The sequence below is a fragment of the Pseudoliparis swirei genome, chromosome 16 (genome assembly GCF_029220125.1).
Source record: "Pseudoliparis swirei isolate HS2019 ecotype Mariana Trench chromosome 16, NWPU_hadal_v1, whole genome shotgun sequence".
NCBI classification, from domain to species: Eukaryota; Metazoa; Chordata; class Actinopteri; order Perciformes; family Liparidae; genus Pseudoliparis; species Pseudoliparis swirei.
This window is the reverse complement of record NC_079403.1, coordinates 21,425,402-21,447,428: the sequence shown is the minus strand read 5'-3', so window position 1 is coordinate 21,447,428 and position 22,027 is coordinate 21,425,402. Positions and strand designations below refer to the sequence as shown.

At 41.1% G+C, this 22,027-nt stretch overlaps 1 protein-coding gene across 1 annotated transcript in view; it reads right to left on the bottom strand.

Moving 5' to 3' along the window:
• LOC130206680 (uncharacterized) overlaps positions 1-22,027 on the bottom strand; it is a 39,079-nt gene that overhangs the window by 817 nt on the left and 16,235 nt on the right. The gene's annotated exons all lie outside the window — the stretch shown is intronic.

The following is a 22,027-nucleotide window of genomic DNA, read 5'->3' as shown; positions in this document are numbered from 1 at the left end:
TGAACCACTTACATTTCTATAAAAATGGGGGAAGTGTTCTAAAACTTTTGACCGGCAGTGTACGTTTTGTATGTCTATAAACTGTTAAAAGGTTTGGAACAGCTTGTGTGATGTGGCCATTGAATGCAACTGCTGTTGTGCTGCTGTCGACCTTTTTCCAGTGAAGTGGTTTTGTGTATTATGTGTTTTTGATTTTTTGTCTAAAATGTAATTTGGTTGTCTGCTCTGTTGATAAGTCTTCTGAAATGGTATTATTAGTCGGTTTTGTTACATATGTTCAAGGAAATGTCATTTTTCCCCCTCAAGTTTCGGAGGTTGATTTGTTTTGTGATACGTTTGTGAAATATTATTTTGCTTTTTGAATTAAAACATGAAAAAAATAAAGAAGCAAAACATATGCGACAGGCTGTCAAATCAGATGTTTCTTAAAATGTGTGCAATGTTTCGGCAAGATAGAAAAAGCGATGTTTTAAAAGGGAAAACATATTTGTGCTGAGCAATAAAGTGAGGACAGAAACCACTGGTCACTCATCCACGTGGCACCAGATGACTTAATCACTCAAGTGGTGTATCTTTCCTTGACAATGGAACAATTTCATCTTCATTTTTTGGAAATTAAATTAAACGAACCATTAAAGAGGAGACCGACATGGCAGGCTAGGTAGTATATTGAATACACAAATTCCAGTTTTTAAAATATTTTGTAAAATCTGATCATTTATTATCAACACAAAAAAACATTGATCCATATAAATCCTCTCTTGCTCACCTTGCACAAGTCTCTTATAGATTGATATCAAGGAATGAAACCAGGCGTTTAGTGTGAAATGAAATACCATGAATTATTAATAGAATGTAAATGTATACAAAATGGGGATAAAAATGCAAAAAGTTTGAGTTTTGAGTCTGCACAAGCCAAGAACTGCAGGAAGTACACAACTCCAGCCACCAGCACTGCATCAGCAGCAAGGCAACATGTGGGAATAGTAATCAGGCGAAAGCAAGGAAATCAGAGCATATCCATTTCTGATTTGTGCCATAATGAAATATGACATGATTTATGTGTGGCATTTATTATGCCGTGGGAGGTAATTTGTTAGACTGAAAACGCGCAAACGTCGCTGTTTGTAATTGAATCACACAAAATAATGAATATCCTACTTTGTTTAGTCTGGCCGTTTGTCTTTGTTCTATTGTTTTGTTTGCACCTAGACATTAATTATACCATACATTATGCAAGTGTCTTTGATTAAACTTGGGAGATCATTCCACCAGACATTTCACTCGGGAACTTTTTGAGTTGTGAAACTGCAGCGGAAACTTCTTGGCTCAAAGTCAAGTTCAACACATACACGTTTTTGTTTTGTATTCTTTTGCTTTTCCAACAACTTTTGATGATACAGCATCGTTCAGCAAATATGAGCAAGTTCCATTTGCTGATGAAGGCCATTAGAGAGAGTGAAACAAGTCTTTATCACAGATCAGTCAGGAAATTGGACTTTTAAACAACAATGGTCAGAGAGCACATTCAGCATTTGTATCAGAGGGGACTGAGGCGCTGGGTATTTAGCCACCTGGTAGGGTGCAGCCAATAGGGCCTTAATGTATTTTGGGCTAACCTTTATCAAATCTGAAGAACTCCAAGGTAAGCCCTTAATTGCTGATTGTATATCTATTCACAAGCCTGGTAGCCTGATCTGGATCTGTTTTACCAGTATAGTGTTCCTGCCAAGGTATCGGTATAACTTTATTTTACGTGTCCAAATTCTGGGACATGTACAAACCACAGAGAAAATGAGAATGAGCTTTTCAAGAACAATTCATTGTAATTATGCAACATGGGTGCACAACTAAATGCATTTGTAGCCCTTTCGCTACACAAGAAAGAACATAACATGACAAACAAAAGAAAACAGTGGTACATTCCTGGTTTTTTTAAATTGCAGGAGGAATGGAAATAAAAGCATCAAAACTATTCTCTCGTCAATGTGGCCGACCCAATTCACACGATTAGTCCAGGCCACCAGCCTGCTGTTGGGCTCATTTTCTGTAACAGCTAGCATGTAGGATACCGTGCTAATTACCTTCGCATTGAAAATGCGGAAGGTTATGTTTTGATCGCCGTGTATTTGTATGCGTGCGTGTTATTCGCATAAGTCAAAAAGTATTAAACCGAATCGCATGGCATTTGGTGGGATGATTGGTTATTATCCGGGGACCATTTGATTAGATTTTGGGATCGATCGGGTCAAAGGTCAAGGTCATGAAAAGGTCAAAATCTTCTTTGAATCGCATGAAATTTGGTGGGATGATTGTTTATTATCCGGGGACCATTTCTTTAGATTTTGGGTTCGATCGGGTCAAAGGTCAATGTCATGAAAAGGTCAAAATCTTATTTTTACCATTGCGCGGTCAATTTCTATCCAATTGGCATGCAACTAATGCCAACATGTTCATAATTCAATGCCCAATCTTGTGATATGCGAAGGTATGCGCTCTACCCAGTGCCCGTTCTAGTTCCGACATGCTTTCATGCCAACCTGGTTCCATAAAATAAGCCAAATGAATTCATCTGGCAATAATAATGCACTTTCCGACTCTGGCACAAGAGCAGATGTAGGATGACGCATTACGCTGTTAAATGTAACTAATTTAGCGGCTGGCTAGTAAACTAGTTATTTTGCAAGTTCCACCATGTCTTCATTCTACACTAGTTTCATAAAATAAGTTCAACAGCGGGCTGGTGACCAGTGGCAGCGCTGGGTCTGAGTCGGTCTTTAATGTAACACAATTCAAGCGTCTCAATCTTTAAACTTATCAAAACGCATTGTAATCTCATTTTGCACATACAGATGTGAACATGAGCAGCATTGTAAACGCTTTACATTTACTCATTTACAGAATTGTATTAGACAGTGGATTGTAGATTATGGATAGTGTGATATACTATCAGTATTCAGCTCCTGTACAACACCACTCTGATAGCATTAAAGTAATCATACAAGACGTCAAAGCCCCGCTCCTTTTGAACGGTCTTAATTAGTACAACTTCAATTAAGGACCGATTCATGCAGCACTATTTAGTGTTGGGACGTCCAGCTTCCTTCATGACTGTACATTTCCAGCTAATACCAGCAGCAATGGACCCCCGCAGCGGATGTCGGTCTGCCTGTTGGGAATGATTAAATCCACTGATGATTGACGGTGTGCGCCAGCTTTAGCCATTTTTCGGTCAGATGATTGTACTCATGAGTCAGGATTGGCTGTCCCTGTAAGGCCTGTAATGGTTGCTTTATGTATCTGCTGGAGGGAGAAGAAATCTCATTAAAAATGACAGGGATTATTGAACAATCTTCAACATACACTGCCATACCAAACGTTATTAATCTGTGGCCTGTCTCCTCCCCATCAGCTGTCCGGATGAACAAACACTGCGGTCGATAAGTGCATTGCTGGAGATTATAGGACGGGATCTTCCTAGAAGTGCACATCGTGTTTTCAACGTGTCGTTCAAAGAATCATTTGTGGAGAAATAAATATATTTCTTACTTCCTCTATTTGTATCACTTCTTTTTAGGACGATGTTATGGACAGAGTGGTTCGCGCTGCCAAATGATGTTAAATTGGCCTGCAATGCTCTGAAGCACACTGTATTGGTGTCTATAGGGCATTACAGGACTAAATGAAGGCTATGGTGCAGATGAGGAGTGGTTCATCTTCCAATTAGAAGATCGGTAGTTTGATCACAGGCTCCTCCCAGTTCATGTCTATGTGCCCTTGCTCTCGGTTGGCCCCCTGTGTTTAAGCTGCTGCCCTTTGAGTGGTCGAAAGACTATATATATATATGCAAGTCCAGAGGTAGACGCCTAACATTTCTGTAATTTAAAATGTCCTATACTAACATTTTCAGAAGTCTTTTTTTGGAATTCAGGAATTCTTCCCTGTGCTTTGATGGAAGAAAAAAAATACAGTCCTATACTTTCTTCTGGGGACGTACTTTGTGAGGGCCCAGAAACATTAAGGTGGGGTTTGCTGAATGGTGTTGTTGATAAAACACAAGTCTTTAGCATCATGTATCCAAACAGTTTTGCGAATTCGACTACCAAATGAGGGAAAAACAAATTATATTCATCAGCTTTAACTATACATTGTTTTATGTAATAATAAGCAAGTGGAGCTAGGCTAAACTTCAGCACTTTTCAATTTAGTTTAGAGCATGTTTTCATCCTGAAATAGAAATAAGTTTAGAAGCACCGCAATACAGCTTTACAGAGGCTTTACTGCTGCGTTAGCACCAAAAACGTTGCGAATTCTTTGCGTGAGTAGATCCCACGCAAAGTCAATGCACAGACCCGAATGGTTGCGATTGACTGGAATTTTTCGACGGCCGGCGCGAATGTCGCAAAGTGAAATACGCCCGATGCCGATTTGCGAAAGCCAATCGGCGTTGAGATGCTCTACTGAGACGCTCACTGACGTGATGCCGTTGTTGAATCCAACTGGCTGCTGACGTTTGTGGGATGTCCACAACAAGCATAAAGCAGAACTAGTGGTTAGTTCCTCCATGGTGGATGGCGAAAATGTTAACAGTTTCCACGGAGTAAAACCACAGAGATAAGCCACAAATTAAGCGAATGCCGCGACTAAACCACAAATATCGGGCGAGTAAACTAACACAAGTCAAGCGTTGCGAATATTCGCAACACTTATTGGTGTGAACGCAGCATTAGCAATATTTACTCTGTGTGTAAATAGTGTGTATCCACTATCTTCTACTCAACTAGAAGACAGAGATAGAAACACAAACAATGATATACAAAAGAGTTAAGCTTCTAGGCCTCCTCAGCTCCTGGTACAATTCAGTTAAAAGGTACGTTTTCCTTGATGACATCAAGCAAGACATTATGCTTTACTTTAATAAAACATTTACACCAAACTCAAGTGTGAGCTCTCCAGTTTGGATTCACGGCGTGGGGCCAGATGCACACTCCTTGAATTTAAAAGTGGCCTGAATAGAAGGGAAGATATCACTTCCGATTATAAAACCACTAAAACAGATCAGACTGCGTCCTTCGGTCACAGAAGTGCTGAGAATGCAGTTTACACAGTTCCAAGAATATAGTGATCATAAAAAGGAAACAGATTTGTCAGCAATTTGTCAGGCAGTCAGTTGCCAATACAATAAAATATGCATTAATGTGACTGAGGCCCTATTGTCTAACCGCCCACAGTAATTACACAGTTTTGTGGAATGGACAAAAGAAAACGTGTAAGCATTGGGACCATAACCATTTTATGTTTGACATAACACCTGCCTCCGTCCCGTCTTTCCCATGATGCCTCCGTCTCTCCCTTCAGGTTCTTTTCTCATTTCCCCAGGTCCCATCCTTTAGTCTCTTGTTTGATATTTCCTTCCTCCTCAACTCTCACTCCAACCAGTATTGATTCTGTTCCGCCATCTTGAAGGCCATCTCAAGTACTGATTAGGAGCATCATACCGGGGTGAAGAAAGACCACGGACGATACTCAAGTGTATCACTCCCAAGTTTGATAGTCTATTGGTTTTCTAATCCGCTATCTGGTTAAAATTTAACAAAAGTATCGCAAATAACTTTTCAACATTTCTTTTTTTCTTTTACCCCCCCCCCCCATTAACTTAGATTCAATTCAGTTTGTTTTGTATAGGCATTATTAAAAAATTGCCTCAGAGGGCTTTACAATCTGTACACATACAACATCCCTGACCTTTGACCTCACATCAGATCAGGCAAAATTCTCAAAATAAAAAAAAACCTTTGACAGGGAAAAAAGGGAATAAACCTTCAGGAGAGCAACAGAGGATCCTTCTTAAACTCAAAGAAAGCAGGAGAGTCTGTTGGAATGAATTGTCATTTTCTTTCAGAGACGTGAAGCCATCTTTTCCTGAGCATCAGGTTTGATAAGAGTTAAATAATTCACATTTTTCCTGGACAATTTAGCCTCCATAAATAATGTCCAGTGTTCAATATACACCGTAATACTATTCTAGGTTATTCAATGATGTTAACAATAAGAACATTAGTAGAGACGGATTCAAATAATGAATAAATAATACAAAAACATTCTGCCGACAGCAGACAATGTTCTTGTTCGTCTTAGCAGAACACAGTTCAAAGTGTACAGAATGCATGCTGTTACTCAGGTGCAGGTGCTTGTAAAACAGGTAACGAGGCTATAAGCTTAAAAACTGCGTGTCTTTTTTAAATATGAGCACATTGCACATGTGTGCGGACGCAAACTCTTCAAAAAGGCTCCACAGCTGCGAAAGACGACAGCTGTGATCGTCTGCAGTAGTCATCAGAAACGGAGGTCGCTTCACGTCACGCTTCAGAGGAAAGGAGGTCTCATTTCTCTGAGAAACACAATTCATTGTTCGTTCTCTCCTCACATGGTGTTCTACATCTCTCCATGCATTCCTGACGGGAGGGACTAAGACACAAATAAAAAGACACAAGTGAGGGAAATGTGGATGCAATTCAAGAGACTTTGGATGCATCCAGATGAATGGGTATGACTAATAATAATATAATAACTTTATTTGTATAGCACCTTTAAAAACAGAGTTTACAGAGTGCTCTACAGAGAATCAAAGCAAAACAAATAGAATGGTAAGATAAAAATATAAAATAAAAAACAACAAACTAACTAAATTAGGGGAACCAAAGAACTGCATAAAAGGACATCATTTAAAAGCTGTTCCATAAATAAAAATGGGTTTTAAGGAGTGACTTTAAAGAAGTTCCTGATTCTGCGAGCCTCATCCCCTCCGGTAGGTCGTTCCAAAGTCGAGGGGCTCATCACCCTTTGATTTAAGCCTCGACTTTGGAACGGCCAGAAGGGCCCCACCGGAGGATCTAAGGCTGTATGCTGGCTCACAAGGGGCTAACATCTCAATGATGTAGCTTGGGGCCAGACCAAGCTACATCATGGCTCGTTCCGATAGTCAGCCATCTCCACTGACACAAAGTCAGACGATGGACAATGAACGAGCACATCGGCCAGCAAACCTCATCAGTGGCCCTGATCCACGGCGGTTGGCCACCACCAAATGGACTCCTGCTGCCCGCCTCCTGCTCTGCATCATTTCAAGAAGATACCTCCCGTCTCCAGCTGTCATCTGCCCCGCTGAACCCTGCCCTGACCTACAGTCATCTGTCACATTGGACTTTCATGTAATATCTTTAATATTACCCATTTAGGTTAGTTGCCATTCATTTTAACACACACTACTAATGCTCACAGGGTGAATGGTAAAACTTTGGTAATCCACTTATATATTTTTTTTAAATACTGTTGACTGTAACCAAATGCCTGCCTATGGACATTTTCATTACAAGAGTGTCATGACCCGGAGTTTTTTTGTTATGCGTCTTATTTTGAAGTCCTTGTGTCATCAGTCTCCCTGTGATTGTGTCTTGGTCCTGATTGTTTCCTTCTATGTGATTACTAGTCCCGCCTTCATTGTGTCCACCTGTGTCTCGTTGCCCAGTGTCCAATCACCTCCGCCTGCCTGTGTATTTAAACTCTCTCCGTCTCCTCTGTGTGGCTTCGTACCGTTTGCTTCATGTTTGTCGTCATGTGTTACCTGTAATTCAGAATTAAATATTGTTTTGGATGAAGTTGTCGGCATTTGGGTCCTCTCTCTCACTCTGACTATGACGTCCCTGACAAATAGTGTAACATTTCTGGGCCTCTAGCATTTCTATGCCTCAGTCACTTTGAGCTAATCACTTGATTGCTGTCCTGGCTCCTCATTGGTGGAACGAGCTCCCCTCTGACAGCAAGAAGTCTCTACAACTTGCGCTGGAAACTAGAACATATTTTCGACTACCTTGAATAAAAATAGATTAGCACTTGAATGGCACTTATGGTATTACTTATGGTCATCAGTGTTTTGTCATGTGGTGAGGCGCAGAGAAACAGGCTAAACTCAATATGAACTAGAATGGGCACTCGGTAGAGCGCATACCTTCGCATATCACAAGATTGGGCATTGAATTATGAACATTTTGGCATTAGTTGCATGCTAATTGGACACAAATGTATCGTGCTATGGTAAAAAAAAGATTTTTACCTTTCCATGACCTTGACCTTTGACCCAATTGATCCCAAAATCTAATCAAATGGTCCCCGGATAATAACCAATTATCCCACCAAATGTCATGCCATTCAAGAAGATTTGACCTGTTCATGACCTTTGACCTTGACCTTTGACCCAATTGATCCCAAAATCTAATCAACTGGTCCCCGGATAATAACCAATCATTCCACCAAATTCCATGCGATTCGGTTCAATACTTTTTGAGTTCTGCGAATAACACGCATACAAATAAATAAATACACGGCGATCAAAACATAACCTTCCGCATTTTCAATGCCAAGGTAATAACTATTAACTCTTTAATGAGGCAAAAGTTTTTAAAAAAGCAAAAAGTCCAAAAGGGGGCAGGCAGAAAATCGTGGGTCAGGGCAAGGTCAAACAGGCGTGTCCGGAATAAACGGTGCACGTAGAGAATGGCCGGGGCTCCGACGGGGCACGGGGAATGCCCGACGGGAACGGCGGCGGCTGCATGGGGACAGTGGAGAACGGCGAGGGCTGCTGGGGCTTGGGCTGGTAGCCAGGCGGGGCTGGCGGTGCCGACTCAGCCGGCGACTGGGAACTGCAGCCGGCCTGCACTGGCTCGCTCGGGAGTTAGAGATCCCGCAGCTGTTCCGTCAAAAACACTCAGACGGTCGTGGAGCTCCTTGTACCTCCCAGAGATTAATTGTTCAATCTCGGATAGACGCTCCTCTTGCGTCTGAAGAGCTGAGCGCACGCCGTCCTCTGCTGAGCCAATCATGGTTTGATTGTTCCATCAGGGTTTTGTCACGGGGTGAGGCTCAGGTGCGGAGAAACAGGCTGGACTCAATGAATAACAAAAAACTCTTTAATGAGGCAAAAGTTCCAAAAAAGGCCAATAGGGGACAGGCAGAAAATCGTGGGGTCACGGCTAGGGATGGGTTTCGTTTGTGTTTTCTCCGATACCGGTGCTAAACCATTACTATTAAAACGATACCGGTGCCTAAACGGTGCCTGAACCGATACTTTTTTTTAAAAGCACAATGAGGACATTAAAAACCTCTAAGGCCATATTCTCTGTAAAAGCCGCTATCAGACTGTCACGCTCGTAGCTAGCTTAAACATGGTTATTATGGCTGAATTGTTATTTGTTGGCCTACTTTTATGAATGCAAGACTTTGCAATCAACGTTACGGTACTACTCTGAGTTAAGGCTGCTCGTCATCATCGGTCTCCCCATTGTGCCACATTGGCACCGGTTTTCGGTACCCAACCCTAGTCAGGGCAGGCAGGCAGGGCCAAACGGGCGGGTCCGGAATATACGGGGCACACGGAAGACGGACCTAAAGACACAAAACTATAGACAACAATCCAACAGGAGACATGGGAAAGACTGACGCAATATATAGGGGGGGAAACAGGTGTACGGCATCAGACAGTAACGAGACGAGAGGGGCTGAGGGCAGGTGAAGGGAATTAAACAATCAAGACATAGGAGACATGGAACACAGGAGAAACAGAACAGGGAGTTACAATGGTATTACTTATGGTGTTACTCATGGTATTTTTGTAGTTTGGCTTTCTTGAAGAAATATTATATTCTTGATTCTTGTTGTTCTGAGTGTGTACTCATGGTTGATGAACTTTTTGTAAGTCGCATTGGATAAAAGAGTCTGCTAAATGACATGTAATGTAATTTCTGTAGACTCTTGGTCCTGTTTATTAGTGAAGCAGATTGCATTTACAGCAGAATGAAGATGTCTGGTTTAGTTACCTTAAAACTTGCATCTGACCAGGTTTGGCTGAAAGCTGTATTTTTGGTGGAATGTGAATCAATCGGCACCTGATTAAGTCAAGCTTGATGCCTTCGAAAAATGTCTTACAAACAAAGTGACATGTGCATACATTGATGGTATTTGCAGTAGTTCATTCTTTCTGTGTCCATGTTTCAGATTGTCTTTCCCTATCGAGCCTTTTTTCTTCCTTCCATCATTTCGCCTTGGTTTTCCTTAGGGTACATCATTATTAAAATGGATGGCCACGTTTGTACAGGGGCGGGGACGACTCCATCTTGTGGACCTGAATGGTTATTCCCAGTCACTGTTGACTAATAGCTGGCTGCCTGGTGGGTAATAGCCTACTGTGAGCAGCCAGGGTGCCATCACAGCCAGATACTGTGGTGGTCTGCAGTATACAGATGTTGAATACAGCTGGGGTCCGTGAGAATAGGTAGTGATGGGTTTCTGCTTCTAGCTATGATGGCAGGGTGGTACAGGAGTGCAGTCAAAGGAGTCTGGTGTGCAGTAAAGTCAGGTGAACATGGTTGGATTGCATATTACCTTGAAAAAGGAAAGAAAACATTGCTATTAAATGTTACCATTCATTCTGAATCTGTCACGAAATATAAGATCTCAATGATGTACAGAGAGCTCGACTTGGCTGTGTGTCAGACGAAGTACTGCATTGTCCAAATTAGAGATTCAAAAGCTATAATCCCCAGATAAATCACATGAATTATACATTTGATGAGCCATTTTCTGTTGAATCCTCACCCAAAATCCATTAACAGCTTGGCAAGTCCAAAACATCTTGTTTAGTGCTTCGTTCAATACAAGAAAAACACTCGGCAGCCAAAAGAAGCTATTATTAGTGACCTGTGTAACATTGAGATTTTTTGTCTCCAGCAGGCTTACAAAAGGTCTAGCTGTAAAATGTATTATTCATAAAAGTTGCTGAGAACAAAAATGTTGTGCCAGTAAATTATGAGTTTAAATCTGATCACGCTCATGTCGCAAGCCCAGAATACGATCCTCTTAGGAGAGAAGTGGTAGTTTTTTCAGAGGGTTATCATTAAGGCCTGTCCTCAATATACAGGTTAAGTCTTACCTCCTTCCTCTTCTTTATGTTAGCAAGCACTTATCTTCATGTAGTTGGATGGACAGCCTGGGTTAAAACAGAATAAATTCACAGACACACAGATTGTGTATACCTGGGACTACAAGAAGGATGTCTACCTCTTTAAAATCCTGGTACTAGCAAATTAAAAATCCATTACAAGGAGCTGAATGAAAAGTGACAAACCCAGGACATTGTAGAGGAAACCTACTCTATGGAAAGATGTACTCTCTTCCTAAGGATCAAAGCAGGGTCCCACGAACATGTACACAAGGGAAAAGATGAGTAATGTTCTCAGCTGACCTGAGAAGAATTGATCAATAATTATTAAAAGCAATTGATGACCCCCTATTAATTTACTATATATTTACTAATTACGTCTGTCTTTTCTTTTCATTTTTTGTATTTTTCTTTTAAGTTTTTCTTTTTGTCATTTACAATGTTTTGTTGCTGGGTTTATTATTCAGTGAAACTGAAAAAAAAGCAATCAATAAAAGCAAAAAAACAAACACTGACTGATTTTGAAAGGCAAAGGCAGCTGCGTTAACGCCAGGACAGTGTGAGGGAGATGAAGAGGCCAACGCTTCTTCCTCTTGAATTTCCTCAGAATAAACAGTCTTTTCTCATGTGTGCTAATGCAGTTACGTAACACACATCAGCATCGCCGGCACAATTAGTCATCCTGAGGAATCGGTCACAACGACACCGACGCCTCAGGCGATCCTCTGACTTTCAGTCGGCTTTGATTGCGGACTGAGTTTTAATTAAAAATAACTGACAAGCATCCGTGGGAGCCGCGTGTTAGTCTGTGTGCTTTTTTTCCCCTTTTTGCTCATTAAAGTACACGGTAATGTTGTTGCACAACTCAAAGCTCCGCCTGTGCCGGTTACCAACCCTTACTCTTAAAAAATAAACTCAAACTGCATCATCAAATATGTTCAGATGGAAACACATTTTCTCCAGAATTACAGTTTACAGTAGAGGTTAAGGTGGCTGGAAGATTTGTTTTTTTTCTGGCCTTTTTTCAGGCAGGGTGCTCTCACATTTAGCACACACACCTAGATACACACACACAATACCAACAGGGTTCTATGCACCGCCTCTCGCAGTTTTTGACCGATTATTGTTAAACTGATTTAAAAATGTAAAAAAGCATAGTTTGTTTGTAAGGACAATTTAGTTTTGGGCACATTCGATGCATTTACGTGAATTTTTTCCTCAGGAACTCATGGATACTTTGACTCTCAAAAACACTAATATATTTTCTAAGATATGAAATACGATCAATAAATTAAAAAAATGTGCAAAAAATGTGCAACCGCTTTGTTTCATCACGTGTTTTAAAAATATGCGACTACAATTCTGGAGCAAGACAAAGTCACTGAGGCTGAGCAGTAGCCTCACAAATTCAATAGTTCAATATGTTGGAGGGGGAGGGGTGATGTACAGCCAAGAGAAATGAAACGGCAAAGGATATTTAAATGAGCCTCCTGGGTTAACTGAAGACGCTATATTGTCGACGTATAACACCTTCCATTTTTTATAAACAAATTACTTGATGTTTAAAAAATGATCAGAAGCTCAGTATTGGACATGAGGTTTCCAAACTCTACCAGAATGGTGGAAGCAGAACTGAGAAGTTTGGCCCGCGGCCCCCAACCTCCATCCCTCTTATGCACAGTATTGATGTTTATTGAGTACAGTGTATTGATCGGCATAATAAATCAACCCCAAAGCTATTTTTTTCCTCTTTCCTCTGTGAAATAAATAGTTGTGTATTTTAACTGCTGTTCCATCGATGCTCTGATTGTACTTGTACTGAATTAATTGAAGCCCAAACCGACTGCAGATTCAGATTCTCATTTATTAGAACGTCACACGATTAATTTCTTCCGACTCGTATTTTTGTCTTTCACACAGATGGCATACGTCGATAATGCAATACGCCCTTTATTTCTCCTTTCGACCTTGACAAAAAGCACAGAGCAGATCCACTCTTGCAGAGCTTACCCTTCACAATAAAAGCCCTGGACATATCTGACGTGTAACTGTTTACCAGAAGTATTTCTCCAAAATAAACTATAAATTAAAAAAATAAACTAAATATTTAAGAAAGAAAAAAACATTTGCGCCAAACTCATTCCATCCCAAATCAGTATTACTTTTGTCATTTAACGTCATCTGAAGAAAACAAAATCTTTTAGCTGTCATCAGTGACACCTTTCTTACAGTAATTGTGAATAAAACTGTTTTTGCTTTATAAGGCAGGACTTTAATGTCCTTCTGTGTTTCATGGCATGGCTAGTTTTTCATGTGGCTAGTAGAAATGTATTACGCAAGGAAAGCACATTTGTTCACATTTAAAGCTAATAAACGAAAGAGGTTCTCAGGGGGGCCTTTTTTGCTTTTTTGTTGTAACTTTTTTTTAAAACCTCACACAAAGCAGCTGTTAATGTTTTGATCGCTGACACATTTTCTGCAAGCTCGTGCAGTTTTTTCCTCTTGCAAACTCGACAGTCCACCGTTGTCCACGTATGAAAGAAATACAGTAGCCAACAAAAAAAAGATGCAGGAATTCAGTTAAATAAGCCAACATATATTTAGCCCCCAACCCCAGCACAGCGATTTATACGAGTCCACTATGTGCACAATCAATCCGATAAAGGGCGAATAAATGCCACTACGTTGTAAGATGAGGACCATTGATGTGGATTTGAAATACTGTGAGGCAATGAGGCCATGCCGAGGATCTCTGTGCCGCGGGGGCAAAAGCTTTGGCTCGCTTCACGAGCTATCATGTTGCGCCCGATGAAGGAGAAACAACGCCTTGACTTCCACTTCCTGTCCCGCCACCGTCGACGCAGCGTCGTCCGTCTCCGCTTCCCAGTCCCCGAAGGTCTGGCGCCGTCCTCCCTCCCTGCCCGAAAAAGGGCGGCCAGGGTGACTAAAAGCCTCCCCACGTGAAAAGATAATGGCCACTCTAATTGGCTATCGCGTTGGGAATAAGGCATGCCCCCCGCCCCCCCCGCCCCCGCCCTACTCCATCCTGTTGACTGCTCCTCGGCCAGATTATTACAGACGACAGATGCCGCCATTTTATGGGAGTTGCCAGGATTATCTTGTTGTGGCAGGCGGAGCATGAAGAGGCTGTCAGAAAGAAGAAATAAAAGGGTTTGAAGCAGAGCAGACACGGGATAAAATTAATAAAAAAATTGTCCTGAGCCAGCAATCATGCAGGCATATATGCATATATATATATGTATATCTATTCTGTACAAATACACAAACAGCATGGTGATAAAGCACTCCCTTACCATAACAAAGCAATAAAAGCCACTGATTTAAACACCAGAATGATGAATAGAACCTCATGTGGTCATTAGAGGATCTAAGCCTCTGGGACAAATAATTATTGGACTCTGAGAATATAAAGTTCCATTCATCATCTGGGGGAGTTTTATAGGCACGACTCGTAAAACTCACCTACAGATCTGTCACAGACGGGCTTCAGGAACATGTTTAGCATGATGTCATTGAGCCAGGCCAAATTAAAGTTGACGTACTTTGCAGCGAATATTCCGGCTTGTTTCTGGTTTTTGTGCGTTGTTGCCAAAGAGAAGTGTGTTAAAAGGGGTGAAGATACAAATCGGATTAATAACCACAATACAGGAAGCCTAAAAATCAAAATAAGAGTACATTTTTCTTATTGAGTATAGTTTCTTCCGGGTTTTTTCTATTTTTTGGGAGTTTTCCCTGACCCGATGTGAGCTCCTGGGACAGAGGATGTCGTATGTGTACAGATTATTATGCCCTCTGAGGCAAATGTGTAATTTGTGATATTGGGCGACACAAAATAAACTGAATTGAATTGAAAGTTTCTATCGCATAGTTGTCACAGCAATATTTACATTTGCGGAACAACTTCTTTGAGTATTTGGAAAAGCGCTATAGAAATGTAATGTATGATTATTATGCGTATTATTATGCGTATGGGAGCAAAGCCGGAGCAATCGGCTGTTGTTGCGATCACAACATGCGGAAACGTGGTCGGACTCGGTCAAACCAAAAGAGGAGGAGCTTGTGAGTCAGACGCGGAGTCTGAACGGAGGGAAAATATGTCTTTTCAACTTCATTAAACTTAATTATTAAACTAAAGCATTCATCCATCTGGATTGTTTTGCTTGTTGGTTGAAGGATGGTAGAACCATTTTTATTAAAACTGAACGTCTTATGTCCAGAACTAACTTAGAACCGATATTTATTTTAATTTGGAATACCTAAACTAATCTTTCGTTCATTATTATTTCCTGTTCTTTTATTATTTTGCATGTTTTATTTTTAGCTGTGATATTCCTAGAAATGAAGAGGCATACCATGCATTTGTTACACCTCATATACAATCAGTCATTAAATACACAAAGTATGTCCTGGCGTCCACTATATTTGATATTCATAAAAGGACTTAATTTAATTAAAAAATTAATGAAATGCTTTCAGAACTAAATATATAATTTCTGACATGTTAATAAACAAGAACATATCTGAATATAATGGTAAAAAACCCAATTAATCAATATTTGACTTAACCTTTGGCTTTCTCTAAAAAGTGCTGATCTTGTGTCAAAAGTTTCAGGAAGTTGTCGTCATCCTACCTCGACGCATGTGGTGTCACTGGAAAGCCCCGGGTGTCGTCTTGAGAATACAGCAGGGCTTGAGGGGAGAACTCAAATGAGTCAAAGAAGAGATGCAAAACCAAAATGTCCACCTCAGAGGACACAAATGAAGGGGCTGGGTCTCAGGAGGATATGCAGGTCTCCACATGAATATTAGAAGTGCAGGATACCTGCTGTCTGTCCATTATGATCTACTAGTTATGGAGGCTATACATCTTGAATTATTGATATGCATATACGTGTATGTATACATTATTATGGGCCTTAAAGTCTGCCAACCGTCCTGTGAAAAGCATTCATCAGCTGATTTATTTATTCATATTTAATTAGTTTCCCCCTTTGTTTAGATCAGATATTCATTTATTTTGTCTTAAAACTAAGATGGTGAGAAAATACTTCAGTGTATCAACTATTTGACTCGCACAGAAGTATACTATACTGTATGAATGAGAAGAAAAAAAACTGGCTTCAAAATAAAAGTGGAATAGTGACATCAAGCCAGCGTGTGACATCACTCTGGAACACAAGTTCATCTGCTCCCGTTATGAGCTGAGTTCTTCTAATATACCCCGTGTTCACCAAACACACACACACACACTGATCCATTCCAGTGCTGATTGCTGTTGGTGCCCACAAAAGGTCAAACAGTGACCTTTACCTCTTCTTTTAGGTCGCGCAAATCTCCACTGAACAACCTGCTGCATGACTGTGTGTGTGTGTCCCAGTCTGTGCTCCCAGGTTTCTGTCTGTGATCCAGCACTTCAGCAGAGCGAAGCTGGCAGGCTCATTATCATAGGCCCACTCTAAAACAGATAAGGTAGGGATCTATCGGACTGAAATGATGGGACCTGAGTGGGCTTCTAATGGCCGCGCCGTTTGCCAGACTGCCCCCTTGTAAGTGGATTTCTACTGCGATCTGCTGTTTGTTTATTGGAGTGCCCGTTGTTCTGGATGCACTCCATAGAGGATACAAATTGCATTATTCACGGCAGGCAGGCTGGTAATGGCAAGGATGAATGATGACCCCGCATTTCTCTCCTGACAGAGAAGGTCGAGAGAAGAGCTCTATACAATTACACACAAGTTTGTGTTCCATCACTGGAGAGGGGGGGCTCGCCACGCAACGGAGACCCGACGGACTTGAAGGCTCTGAGTGTGACTCTCTCCGGGTATGAAGTGCAGCGTTACTAAATGAATTTGCCTTTGCCAAATTATATTCTGACCTATAAGATCTCGGGGGATTTATGGGGACGTGACTATTGATTCTTCTTGCTTAGTTCATTCCGATTCAGCAAACGACAAGCCAACGAAGCAAATTGATGTCAAACTCGCGGCGTACAGTATTTTCTCTTTTGTTCTGGGCTCTTTTTTTGTACAAAGTCGACGGGATGATGCACCAACCATCTGGATCCGATCCATACAATGGGACAATGACTGCAGGTAATTAAATATCAGATAATATCCAGTGGAGGTGCTCCACTTTTGGTCTGATGGATGTTCTTTACTGACCATATCCATGAAGTTGATAGTAATCTGATTATTCGTTCGATTGTGCAGTAGTGAAACGCTGTCAACCTCTTCAGCTGCAGGTGAAACTAGAGGCGGGCCTGAATAGTCGACTCTTCAATTAGTCTGTGGAGCCCACGTCCGCTGCTGGCCTCACGGGTCCCACGGTTCTATTTTCAATTCAGTTTGTTTTATATAGCCCAATATCACAAATTACGAATCCTCCTCAAAGGGCTTTACAATCTGTACACATACAACATCCCTGACCTTTGACCTCACATCAGATCAGGAAAAACTCCCAAGAAATAGAAGAAGAAATTTACAGTGAAAAAAGGGAAGAACTCTTCAGGAGAGCAACAGAGGAGGATCCCTCTCCAGGATGGACAGAAGAATAGATGTCATGTGACCAGAAGGAAGCATTACAGAGTGTATAAATAGTTCGTAGTAGGCAACTCTGTTATTACCAACAGATGAACCAAATAATTAAAACAATGCAATAAAGAAACATGTTTAACACACAGAGGTGAACTGAGCCTGCATGGCACAGACTCACGTGTGTCATCACTTTAACTTGTTTATCATCGGAAGCTAAGATATTTCTCATAGTTTGACATACATTACACATTTATATATAAAATGTAAGGTGAGCGGTCTGTTTTTCTGTCTGTGACACAATGCATTGAAAATAAAAGTTTGACTTGCGGCCAGATTGATTGATTCCATCTTCATCGGATCCAAAACCAATAATCTCCCAGATAGTATTGTCACTGCTTGTTTGTGCTCTGAACCCGTCCAAATCACATGACCTCCACATCCATCTGCTCTCCATTAGCAGGTGTTTACTATGTTCGCCATATGTTCATGTATATATTTCCCATTTTAGTCTGTCATTTTAGTTTGTCATATATATGGTCTTGAAAATTGAAACGAACCAAATCAGCCGTGCTTCAAAGCTCACAGTCCTGCAGTTTTATTCTCCACCTATCTAATAAAGGCCACCATTTTTGGCCCAGGGAAGGTAGTGATGAGGGAAATCAGTCAAGCATTTTGTGGGAGCCATATGTTAATAAAACTTTGTGGTTGTCCTAAATTTCTACAAGACACCCGGCCTTGTGTCATGGGACATAAATGGCGGACTGTAAAAAGCGCTGGTCGATTTCAAATGTTTGTCCAGCGGTGGCACGATGGCTGTGGCAGAAATGAAGTCCTTCAGCTTGTTGAGCTGCTCCTAAAGGTGCGTTCACACCAAAAGTAAAACTATTTTTCGCGTCGCCCCAAAAGGCGTGAGTTTACTCGCTCGCCGTGTTCTCGCCATAAGCGTCGAGACGCTCCGCGAGGGGCGGGGCTTATCTCCGTGTCTCGTCTCCGTGTCTCGTCTCCGTAAAGACCGTCATCATCTCCTTCATCCACCAGAATAACTAACCACTAGTTCTGCTTTATACTTGTTGTGGACGTCACCCGTAGGCTCACTCAGCTCGGTCACTTTCACCGATGAAGTTACTGTTACGTCTGAAAGACTTCCGCTTCCAGCGCTACAAGAGCGGAACTCGAGAGCTGATTGGCCCGAGTTGCGAGATGACGCCTCAAAGTTGAAATATTTCAACTCGGGGCGAAAATTGCGCCGCTGAAAACGCGCCGCTGTAAACGCATCGCCCACATCGCGACGCCCCAAACGCGCCGCCCGGAAAAATATCGCGTCTATCGCAGCCACACGCGTCTGTACGTTGACTTTTCATGGGATTTGGTCGCGTGAAGAAAAAAAAATCCGCTTTTGGTGTGAACGCACCTTTAGTTTTAAAGCATTGACACCCTTCTTCACATTGCCAGTCGACGGTACAATGGCTGGGTTCTTCGACGGGAGTTCGTTAATGTAAACATTTTAGAAAGCAGTCCATACATTTGATTGACAAATCAGTTTATAGGTCTCTTTAGAGGCTTGTTGGACGAATTGTGTTACAATGTTTGAATGAGCAGTTGGGTTAGTTTATCAGTTTATTAAATGTGCATGCTCTCAGCTATTACTGTTTTTATCATCCACATTCCAACTGAGAGGAGAGATAACTCAATTGGACTTGACGTGAAGAGTGTCCTCCATCTGTCATTTTTTCTCCAGCCCAGATTCCACGTCCGTTTTGAAACCTAAAGATTACGTTTCTGCCGTTTATCTGGCAGTGAAAGACACTTTGAATGCAGCGGTAACGCTTTTTGGACGAGACTAACCACATTGTTACATATTGAACATCTGTCTGCTAATTACCCAAACCATTTAGGTGGCATAACTCAAGATATATCTTTCACAATATTTATTTGAATGGAAGAAGTTTGATGTTTCAACATAAGGGACGTGTGGGAATGCATATTTTACTTTATAATACAAGCAATACAAATTTGTGTTTGGATAAAAATATCAATCAAACTTTATTTCATACTCAGGATTCAGATAAAACCTATCAAATCCATATTCCTTCCATATATATGATATATATATATATGATATATATACATCCTATTTATATCATACATCATATATATATATATATATATCATATATATATATATGATATATCATATTGACTCACTGTAGCGTACTGATAACGGCAACGACCGGCTTAAGCTTTAAGAGGTTTTATAAATTCATGAAACTTCTGTAAAATGGTCTGCTTCTCAGCGTCAATGGCCAACAGATCCAACGACTAATTTAAAACTCCTGTTTTATTTTTCAAATCATGTACCCACCTCCGGCCAGCGAAAGGGACTCTGTGGTTGATTGAGGTTTCACGGCATTCCTTTTCTTTAAGGCTTTATTTACATCCACAACCTACACCGATGTGGTCTGATAGCTTGTAATCAGCCTGAGACCTGAAACCAGGGGCCACAAAAAGTCCCCAAAAACTTGCCACGCTCATTAGTTGCTGCACATTACGCTCATTGCTTTAAGAAGAGATGATAACTGAGGCAGATGGACAGCCAGAGGACAACGTTCACAGCCTCTGCAGTAAGAAAATAAAGCTAATTGAATCCATTTGGGGGGGGGGACATCATGTCCTCCCCATCCCAATAGATATTACACCCTTTCTAGAAAGAATAAGTGGAATCCTGAACATCTAATTACCTTTGAAAAATCAAAATAAGAGTACATTTTTCTTATTGAGTATAGTTTCTTCCGGGTTTTTTCTATTTTTTGGGAAAGGTTATGTTTTGATCGCCATTTATTTATTTGTATGAGTGTTACTCGCATAACTCAAAAAGTGTTAAACCGAATCGCATGAAATTTGGTGGGATGATTGGTTATTATCCGGGGACCATTTGATTAGATTTTGGGATCGATCGGGTCAAAGGTCAAGGTCATGAAAAGGTCAACATCTTCTTTTTACCAGAGCGCGGTCAATTTTTATCCAATTGGCATGCAACTAATGCCAACATGTTCATAATTCAATGCCCAATCTTGTGATATGCGAAGGTATGCGCTCTACCGAGTGCCCGTTCTAGTTGTAGAATGTGACCATATTGTATGCTTGCGCCTTTTAAGCTATTGCCGCTTTCCAAATGACTTCTTTGTACTTTTAGTACACGCTGCAGCTGCTCCTACAAAGAATATACTGTAGCATGCAGTGTACGTTAAAATTAGAGATATTACAACATGCAGGCACGTGCAGATAGACCCCTAGTGGTGCTCAAGCACTTGCCCTTTCTGCTGGAGCCACATTTTTTCTTCATTAATCAGTATTTAAGAATAAAACTTCCTCTCTGTTATCAATTCCACCCAAATGTGTTTGGGTATCTGTCAGGGAATTTATTTAAATTCTCGTGAGAATTTCCCCTCGACCTGCTCCGCGGCGCTCACAAGCCTGTTCCAGTTTTACAGTGAGGGTGCATGGGGAGTATTATGTTGGCGGTGAACATGCCGTATTTCAGATGGTAGATACAAGACACATCCTTAAATTTAAACCACTTTCACAGGGTTGCCAGATTTCAACAGCCCCCACATTACCGAGCACATGTTCACCGCTAACATAATACAACCCATGCACCCCCACGTCCACTCAAACCACTGCACAATGTGAACGTCCTTCGCTGTGTCAGACCCACTGTTGGGGGAGGTTGGATGTCGCAGGAAGAGGCATATTATCCATTTGCAGAAATGTATTGATTTATGGAGTTCATAATCTGCAGTGGCACAGAGGTGGGAGACGTGGCTCATTCCAGCTTTCTGAGACTTGTACTTTAATGAAGTCATTTATCTCTGATCTCAGGCCATCCATCCATTCACACACATGAGCAGCACCCTCTTGTCCTCTGAATACATAGCATGAGTCAGAACAACTGAAATATTCGGAGTAAAGATGGCCCACGCGCTTTGATACGAGCCATTAAAGTTGACATCATCTACGTCATTACCTTCGCATAGAAAATGTGGAAGGTAATGTTTTGATCGCCGTGTATTTATTTGTATGCGTGCGTGCGTGTTATTCGCATAAGTCAAAAAGTATTAAACCGAATCGCATGAAATTTGGTGGGATGATTGGTTATTATCCGGGGACCATTTGATTAGATTTTGGGATCGATGGGGTCAAAGGTCAAGGTCATGAAAAGATCAAAATCTTCTTTTTACCATAGCGTGGTACATTTTTATCCAATTGGCATGCAACTAATGCCAAAATGTTCATAATTCAATGCCCAATCTTGTGATATGCGAAGGTATGCGCTCTACCGAGTGCCCGTTCTAGTTTCATATTTGTAATTAGATGAAACTCAATTGCTCTCACATTTGGTCTCGGCAGACTAAGCTCCCAAAAAGAAAACTTGCAGATAGAGTATATTTTGAACATGCTAAATGAAAACAGTCGATAGCACA